Below are 10231 nucleotides of genomic sequence, written 5' to 3'. Positions count from 1 at the left end.
AAGATCCTGAGCCCAGGATGGAACTCAGGACTACTCAGGACCTTCGTATTGTGTGGCACATGCACCCCTGTTCCACCGTGATGCCCATATATATATATATATATATATATATATATATATATATATATATATATATATATTCAGAGTGCGATGATGTCCCGTTATCGATGGGAAAATGCTTTTTTAGACAATATGATTTGCCTGAACGTCTAGGAAACACCCAGACTAACAAGCGATAGAAAATGGATTAGAAAGGTCAAATTGAAAAATTTAAAATAATACATGTACATACATATAAATAGTCTTGTGATTTTTTTCCCACACATACATATACATATATATATATATAATATACAATTCCATAAATAAGCCGCATTGTTTTATAAGCCGCATGGTTCAAATCATTGGAAAAAAGTAGCGAATTATAGTCCGTAAAATACGGTATTCACGATTTTTGGCAAACAAATTGGACTAATTTGCACACCTGCTTTCGATCGCAATTGAAAGGCTAACATTTGGATGTGACGTAGGCCTCTGCAGTCAGACACAAACTGACGTCAGCAAATACTGAGAAACTTGAGCTTTCATTAACAAACTTTACCCAGTGAGGAGCATGACGTCATGAAAAAAGAAAAACAAGGCAAATAAATGCCGCTCATTTTGCATTAAACCTGTTCATAATCTGGTCCTTTTGAAAAAAAAAAAAAACAATCATTAGAAACGGAGCCACATGCACATGCACATGCTCCCCGCCCCATGCTCACCTTGGTCCATCAAGTTGAAAGGAAAACTAACATGAATGCAAGCACACAAGCCAGGCTCACTTTTGTTATTTTTATAATTTAAGAGGGCGTTGACCGGGAGATGAGGTGACAGGAGGAGCGTGGCACTGAAGGAAGCTAACACGCTGCTTTTTAAAAGGTCAAAAGTCATCTGTGCTGCACAGGGGGAGGTTTGGGGTGTGATGGAAGACTGGGGTTGTATTAGTGAGATATGAAGGCTCTGTTTGGTTGTATATTCATACAAGCCATTTAACATGTTCAAACAGGAGTAGGTATAGAAGCAGAGTTTATTTATTTAATTATATACACCTTCTCCATAGCTAGAACTGATTTATTTACTTATTACCATATGAAGTTTGCTCATAGACATTAAGTGTTACATTTTTTTAATTAAAAAGAAAACAAGAAAGCAGAGGTTTTTCCACAGAGGGCTGCATAATAAAAAATTTAAGGATTTTGATCAATTAAACTTTCAAAAGCAGTACAATATAAATCCTTTTTTTTAAGAAAGACAACCTGAATGTCAGCTTTGTGTTATTGCCAGAGGTGGGTAGAGTAGCCAGAAATTGTACTCAAGTAAGAGTACTGTTACTTAAGAGATTTATTACTCAGGTAAAAGTAAGGAGTAGTCACCCAAATATTTACTTGAGTAAAAGTAAAAAGTATGTTGTGAAAAAACTACTCAAGTACTGAGTAACTTAGACTTAGACTTAGACAAACTTTAATGATCCACATGGGAAATTGTTCAACACAGTAGCTCAGTTACAATGATGGAAAGTGTAAGGATGGAAAGGAAAATGCAGGTATAAATAGACAAATATAGCGATAAAAAATCTAACATATATACGAAAATATACATAATATGTGTACAGAATCATATATACTGATGAGTAACCTGTTCGTTTAATGATGACGGCAGCAAATAATGCACAAAAACATAAAAATAGCAATGAGCAAATTCAGAGCCAGGAATATCTCTTAAGCAACTAAAACAATAATATATATTAAATAATAATACATTAACATAAAAAAAAATTAAGGCAAATTGAGCCACAATAATTTAACAGCACCATAGGCTCAGTAAGCAGATATTACAAAGGAAAATAACAAGTCAGCCTCTATGCAAACCATAAACTGATTGGTGTGGGCTGCATCTGGGAACACTGTGCACTTCTGATTGGTGTTTCTATGCATGCGTGTGTGTTTGTGTGTGTGTGTGTGTGTGTGCGTGTGAGTGTGTCTCTGTCTGTCTGTCTATGAGGCTGCAGTGCGTTAATAAATGTCCCCACACGACGTACATTTGACAGTGATTCATAGCAGGGAAGCTAACATCAGCCTACGGTGACAGCCAAAATATCTACTAACGTTACTTACCACAATGTGCTTCCTCAAATTTGACGTTGAGTTCATGTAAGCTTAAGCTTGTTGCCGCTGAAACTTTATGTGCAGTTAATCATGTGACCGCCTGGCTCTGTTTGATGGGTGAAACGGAGTCAAACGTCACCAGTGACTGCATTTGATTGGTGAAACGCAGGCATGCGATAGATCCTATTTTGAAGGTCTGTCTGACAAACCAAAACAAACAAAGCGTGCATTAACAGATCGATAAAAATCAGTAGCGAGTAGCGAGCTGAATGTAGATAAATGTATGATAAATGTAAAAGTAGCGTTTCTTCTCTATAAATATACTCAAGTAAAAGTAAAAGTATGTTGCATACTACTCTTAGAAGTACAATTTATCCCAAAAATGACTCAAGTAGATGTAACTGAGTAAATGTAGCGCGTTACGACCCACCTCTAGTTATTGCCTTCAACATTTACATTTTTCTCATGACGTTACACCAGTTTTCTCTTTGATTTCACTTTTTATGTCTTTTAAAATAAATGTTTTCGGCATACTAGAACAAGAAGCTGCCCCTTTAATAAATTAGCTCCGGCCCACACTTTGGACACCCTTGAAATAGAGAATGTATAGCAAATGATTCAGTTGATTATATATTATATTATATTATATTATATAGAATATAAATAATTGTTTACAATGTATATTTTCTGCTGGATCTACTCTCTATTTTATGCTACCCTTTTTTTTTTTTTTTTGCTGCAGCTGTTATTTATACTGTAAATGGTAAATGGGATTTGTTTTATATTGTATATATTATATAAAAATGTAATATAATATCATAATATAATATATCAGTATATATTATATACTGTATATATAATATGTAAATATTACATATATGTTATATTTTATATTGCTACTATGGTACATTTTTAGCCTACTTTATACCTACATTATCCTTTCCACCCTTACCCTTTACATCCTTTGTTACCTAGCTACTGTGTGGAACAATTTCCCTTGTGGATCAATAAAGTTTGTCTAAGACTAAGTTAGAACTAATTCAGTGATGAAGAAAAAAAAGGATGAAGGAAAAAAAATCTAAGCAAATATGAGTTAAAAAAACGACAGTATACTCTAAAACTCATGCAATGTTAAATGATAAAGGAGAAATAAAGATACATATGTAATAATAAGGGTAATGAAATGCATTTAAAACAAAAACAGAATTGATGACAAATATCAAATAAAGCATGTTAGAATAAGTACAGTAAAAACAATGACAGTATGTATATATATATATATCCATCCATCCATCCATCCATTTTCTACCGCTTATTCCCTTCGGGGTCGCGGAGGGCGCTGGAGCCTATCTCAGCTACAATCGGGCGGAAGGCAGGGTACACCCTGGACAAGTCGCCACCTCATCGCAGGGCCAACACAGATAGACAGACAACATTCACACTCACATTCACACACTAGGGCCAAATTTAGTGTTGCCAATCAACCTATCCCCAGGTGCATGTCTTTGGAGGTGGGAGGAAGCCGGAGTACCCGGAGGGAACCCACGCAGTCACGGGGAGAACATGCAAACTCCACACAGAAAGATCCCGAGGCCGGGATTGAACTATATATATATATATATATATATATATATATATATATATATATATATATATATATATATATATACACACACACATGGTAAAAATCTGCTGTACAGTGTGTGTGCTTGGGTTCCTTTTTTCAGGAAGACTAATACAAAAACACCATTATGTCAGACAGAATGCTAAAACGTTATGACAGACTAACTCAAAAAACAGAATATATTTTTTATTTTTTTTACTGAAGGAGACACCCAGAATGAATATGAAAATACAGAATGTGTGATTTACAATATTAACTATGACGATAAAACACTGAAAATTAACAACAAATGTACGTCGCTCCTCTTTACTTTCAGATTACCCCCTCGATCGACATCTTTTACAATCAAACAAAACGCAACAAAAATACAACAAACGCAGGGAAATATGAACGCAAAGGCTAGAAAACACCAACAATCTGATATAAACAAACCCCGCTCACTCTGCTTGTTGCCTCTGAGCTGCTGTGACGTAGATTACCGTAATAACTCGTATATCACTCAAAAGTGCAGATTCCGACCATGGAAAAATGTTCTATAGTTCAAGACTTGTGGTAATTTCAAAACAACGCTGCACATAATGACGGCGACAGTTTTGATGGTAAAAGTTTAAAAAAACGATTTGGAAAAGTCCGACAGGCCGGTTTTGAAAATCTTAAAATCTGCAGGTCATAATTTGCCCAGTTTTGCTCTAATTGTGAACCTTAAAAATATAAAATGATATAAAATGAAATAGGTTGGACTAAGTACATGTATTTCAAATAAATAAACACAATATAAATATGTAAAAAAAAAAACTGACAGAGTACTATAGTGTGTGCAATTTTAAAAGAAAAAGAAGAAATATAGATGAAAAGAAATAATAACATTAAACAATATATATATTTTTTAAATGGAATCGATGATCAATTTCAAATATGTTAGGATAAGTACATGTATTAAAAATAAATAAATGAAATATATATGAGTAAAAAAATGACAGTATACTTTAAAGCAGTGGTTCTTAACCTGGGTTCGATCGAACCCTAGGGGTTCGGTGAGTCGGCCTCAGGGGTTCGGCGGAGCCCAAGACCAGAGGTGGGACCAAGTCACTGTTTTGCAAGTCACAAGTAAGTCTCAAGTCTTTGCCCTCAAGTCCGAGTCAAGTCCCGAGTCAAGACAGGCAAGCCCCGAGTCAAGTCCAAAGTCAAGACTGGAAAGTCTCAAGTCAAGTCCTAAGTCCTGCATTTTGAGTTTCGAGTCCTTTCAAGTCCTTTTAACCACAGACTAATATATTAACACAGATTGTGTATGCTTATCAAACGCTGTATTTATTTATTAAAACAAGTGCATTTTAAATTGCAGGAAAGAAAATTGTGCTGACATTGCACTTTATAATAGCACTATTAACCAGTCATTTTAAACATTAACTCATTCCTTTACAGAACAAACACATTGGAAAATAAAGTGCAAATGTACTTATTTGTACAAAAGTGTTAACATTGAAAAAACATGACATATACGTGAACATAACAAAAAAGTTGTACTTTTTATATGTCAGGGCCCTATGCTGCATTGCATTTGCAAAAGACCAAATTAGCCAAGAGTCTGTCAGTCATTTGTGCACGATGGGGGCGTAGTATGATGCCACCATGGCTGAAAACTCGCTCCACTGGAGCACTGGAGGCAGGCACTGCCAAGACTCTCATGGCCACTCGGAACAGTGAAGGAAGAGTCTTCATGTTCAATGCCCAGAACAAAAGGGGGGAGAGAGTTGTTTTGGGTTGGTGCACTACTTGTAAGTGTATCTTGAGTTTTTTATGTTGATTAAATTAAAAAAAGAAAAGAAAAAAAAAAATTCTTGTGCGGCCCGATACCAATCGATCCACGGACCAGTACCGGGCCGCGGCCCGGTGGTTGGGGACCACTGAGGTAAACAACCAACAGTATGTCAGAAAGCTAGCTAAAACGGTACACATATTCATAATATAGTATACATTTTAACTGACCTTTATTTTACTATTTTTGTCTTTTTTTAGGTGGCTAAAATACGCGGTGCTGCTGACCGCCGTCTAACGTTACGTGTGATATATTGACTAACGTAACCCTGCTTAAAAAAAATCACTGAACAAAAAGTATGAATAAGGTAGTGAACTGCAACAGATTCCCGTGTTTGCAATAACGTTATAACGTTAGCAGTGAGTTTACAGCCTCACTGATTTAACTACACAGCAAATAAAAGTCACGTTACTTAGCCAATAAACGTTATCTTACATTCAAAACTTACCGTTCTTTGTGCAACTTCAAATGCCGGACAAAGTTGGAAGTTGTTGCCTCTCCATCAGTAATTTTCGAACCGCATGTGTTGCATACTGCAAACCGTTTTGTGTTGACCACCTCGTAATTTTTATACCCAAACAAAATTATTTTAGGTATCATTTTTTGTTCACTGGCGTGTGGTTTGGACATGTCTTCTTCAATGGTTGTCCTGCAATTTGATTGGATGAATGCTGTGTGATGAAAACAAAGTAGATCTAATTTGATTGGCTGTTGTACTGAGAGCACACCAGCTGACACACGCAACGCTGATAGACAAGTACACAATGAAAAATACGGAGCGCTCCCGAATAACTTTTTCATCTTTGGGTTTTGGGGAAAGTAGCAAGTCATGTCAAGTCATGTCAATTCAAAAGGCTCAAGTCCAAGTGAAGTTACAAGTCATTGATGTTAAAGTCTAAGTCGAGTTGCAAGTCTTTTTACATTTTGTCAAGTCGAGTCTAAAGTCATCAAATTCATGACTCGAGTCTGACTCGAGTCCAAGTCATGTGACTCGAGTCCACACCTCTGCCCAAGACACACCCAACTCGTCGTTTAAATAAAAACTTCTCCCTATCGGCGTATGATGGATACCCCCAAACAATTTTCCCTCTGATTTGCAGGTGTGTAATTTGTTACGTGTTCATGCACTGTGTTTGTGTTGTTCTTTGAACAAGGTGATGTTCGTGCACGGTTCATTTTGTGCACCAGTTAAAAAAAACATAACTTTGTCTTGAATTTGAAAAAAAAAAAAACATTTAATTGTGGTGAAGGCACATATGAAACTGGTGGGGTTCGTTACCTCCAACAAGGTTAAGAACCACTGCTCTAAAGCTTGTGCAATCTTAAAGGAAAATGAAGAAATAAAGATAAAAACTATTATTAAGATTGTTAAAAAAATAAAACAGAATCGATGATACATTTAAAATAAAACACTTTTGAATAAATGCATATATTAAACATATATAATCAAATATATGAGTAAAAAAAACTGACTGTATACTCTAAAGCTTGTGCAATGTTAAAGGAAAAAATAGGAAAATAAAGATAACAATTGAACAATAAGAGTAAACATTAGATTTAAAACAAAGCAGAATCAATGATAAATATACAATAAAATATTTCAGAATAAGTACATATATTAAAAAACAAATGAATAAAATATATACAGTATAAGTAAACAAATTGATAGCTATTTAGTACACTACGATTACATAGATTAGACAAATTAATGTATGTTAATAAATAATAGTTAATTTTAATGTTACAGTACATTATTGACGATTAAATAATAATAGCTATATTATAATAGATTAAAAAAGGTATTTTCTTTAAATTTAAGTGGATTTAACATTTAATAGATAGATAGATAGATGGACAGTACTTTATTGATTCCTTCTGGAGAGTCCCCTCAGGAAAATTAAAAGTATAATAAAACTACAAGTACAACTGACAATAAATAAGAACAAGTTAGAAAAAGTAGAGACATTAACGATACATGATTAGGAGTAAATAGACGCAGGAGTACATATTTTGACAGAAAGGCGGAGGGATAGCGTGAGGACTTTTTACAACACAGAATCTTGGGACCATTAAGAGGAAATGCAGTGGGATCAGTTGTCTGATCTGTACTCACACACACACACACACACACACACACACACACACACACACACACACACACACACACACACACACACACACATACATTACACACTAGCACCAAATTAGTCCGATGATTGAGCCGGCTTCTAAGTTTAGCCTCCCAGCTTCCAACTGGCAGCCATTACTTCCTGCCTCTAAAAGGGGACAGACGGAAGCAAAGGTGATTTATAACAACTGTCATGGTAGTGCATGAGGGGGAGATGCGGCGGTGCTGATGCTGGAAGGGAAAGGGACTTACACGCGAGATGCTAACAGCCATTGTTGTCGTTGAGTGTGTTGTGTTGTGCGTCACTTGTGGAACGGAACTGCTTGACGAAGTGTTTGTTCCTGCTTGACGCAAAAAGATCAACAACATTATCCATCAGGATAAAAGTGCCAATGTTTTCTATTTATGTGGTTATAAGCGAGAGAGTATGGAAATGAAAGAAATGCAAACGATTTGGTCGTTTATTAGTGTAAAAAGAAACCATAAGAAAACAAATTGGAGGGTGTCAGTCAAATAAAAGTCAGATGCTGAGAAACAAGTTGATTTAAAGTGGAATCATTGTACTGTATTAAGTAAAAAACACATTGGAATTAGAAAAAGACAAACTCTCCAGTGACCTTCAGGCAAATGTTATGTAGAGCAGTGGTTCTCAAATAGGTACCTTCAAGTACCCCTGGGGGTACTTGAAGGTATGCCAAGGGGTACGTGAGATTTTTTTTTTAAATATTCTAAAAATAGCAACAATTCAAAAATCCTTTATGAATATATTTATTGAATAATACTTCAACAAAATATGAATGTAAGTTCATAAACTCAGTGAAGCACAAGCTCAGGTTTCTCACTAAAATGTCTGTCGAAAAGAACTGTGAAAATATTCAATGTTGACAGCTAGATTTTTTGTGGACATGTTCCATAAATATTGATGTTAAAGATTTCTTTTTTTGTGAAGAAATGTTTAGAATTAAGTTCATGAATCCAGATGGATCTCTATTACAATCCCCAAAGAGGGCACTTTAGGTTGATTATTACTTCTATGTGTAGAAATCTTTATTTATAATTGAATCACTTGTTTATTTTTCAACAAGTTTTTAGTTATTTTTATATCTTTTTTTCCAAATAGTTCAAGAAAGACCACTACATTTGAGCAATATTTTGCACTGTTATACAATTTAATAAATCAGAAACTGATGACATAGTGCTGTATTTGACTTCTTTATCTCTTTTTTTCAACCAAAAATGCTTTGCTCTGAATAGGGGGTACTTGAATTAAAAAAAATGTTCACAGGGGGTACATCACTGAAAAAAGGTTGAGAACCACTGATGTAGAGTACAGAATCATGAACTTTTTCACATATGCAATGCAAATGTTGCTACCAAACTACCTGACTTAGTCTGAAAAAGTATTTTACATTATGGTAAGATGTTTTAATATTCATCTACTGGAGAGCAATACAAGCAACATTATTATTATTAATATTTGTTTTTTTATTAGTAATAGTAGTAATATAGTATTATTAGCCCTGCGATGAGGTGGCGACTTGTCCAGGGTGTACCCCGCCTTCCGCCCGATTGTAGCTGAGATAGGCTCCAGCGCCCCCGCGACCCCGAAGGGAATAAGCGGTAGAAAATGGATGGATGGATAGTATTATTATAATTGTTATCATTAGTAGTAGTAGTATAGTATTATTGCTGTTGTTGGTATTATCAATATATATCTTTTTTCTTAGAGCTGTCAATAACAAGTTAACTCGTCATTAATCACAACAAAATAATTAATCATTTATAGACAAAATTAATCCTTATTTATTTTTATGTTTTTTACCAAGTTTTAAGCAAATACAATAAATGTAGTGCATTCAATCGCCGCATGACATTCTGACAATAAAATTGCATTTGCGTCTTAATCATGGGGTCCTTTTTTAAAGTTATTTGAAATTATGCAAGCGAGTAATTAATTTTTTATTTTTTTTTCAATGAATTATCGATGATTAAAACATGTTGATTGACCATGTAATTTCCCTTTGAGGATTAAAACTATTATAATAAAATATGTATTTTTTCAAATAGAAACAGTTAGTTTAAGCAACATAGGCTGTTTGCTCATAGTTAAAAAATATGAAATTAAGTTCAAAGCTATAATGTTTTTTGTTTTTTTACACAGTCATTTTGTCTTTCACACACACCTTTTTGTCAACTCGTCAACGTCAAGGGCGACATCTTAACTTGCAGCAACATGATCAATATTTAGACATGTCTGTCAACACCTATCAATGTCGCCTTAAGTCTGTTTTGAACAACACAAAGTTCCTGCACCTGTTCTGCTAAAGTGGCCAGTAAAGACTGTTTATTTAACAAGATGGAGGAAAATGACACTCATATATATGAATCAACCACAATAATAAATGATACATGACAATGATCATTAACATTTTTTCTAAATTATATGGTAGCTCTTGGAACTCAATTAATTTAGTTAGTTTACCATATTTCTAGATTAGTGTTTATTACACAAGCCT

This window comes from Nerophis lumbriciformis, linkage group LG30 (genome assembly GCF_033978685.3).
Source record: "Nerophis lumbriciformis linkage group LG30, RoL_Nlum_v2.1, whole genome shotgun sequence".
Lineage (NCBI taxonomy): Eukaryota > Metazoa > Chordata > Actinopteri > Syngnathiformes > Syngnathidae > Nerophis > Nerophis lumbriciformis.
Note: the sequence above shows the minus strand (reverse complement) of the source record.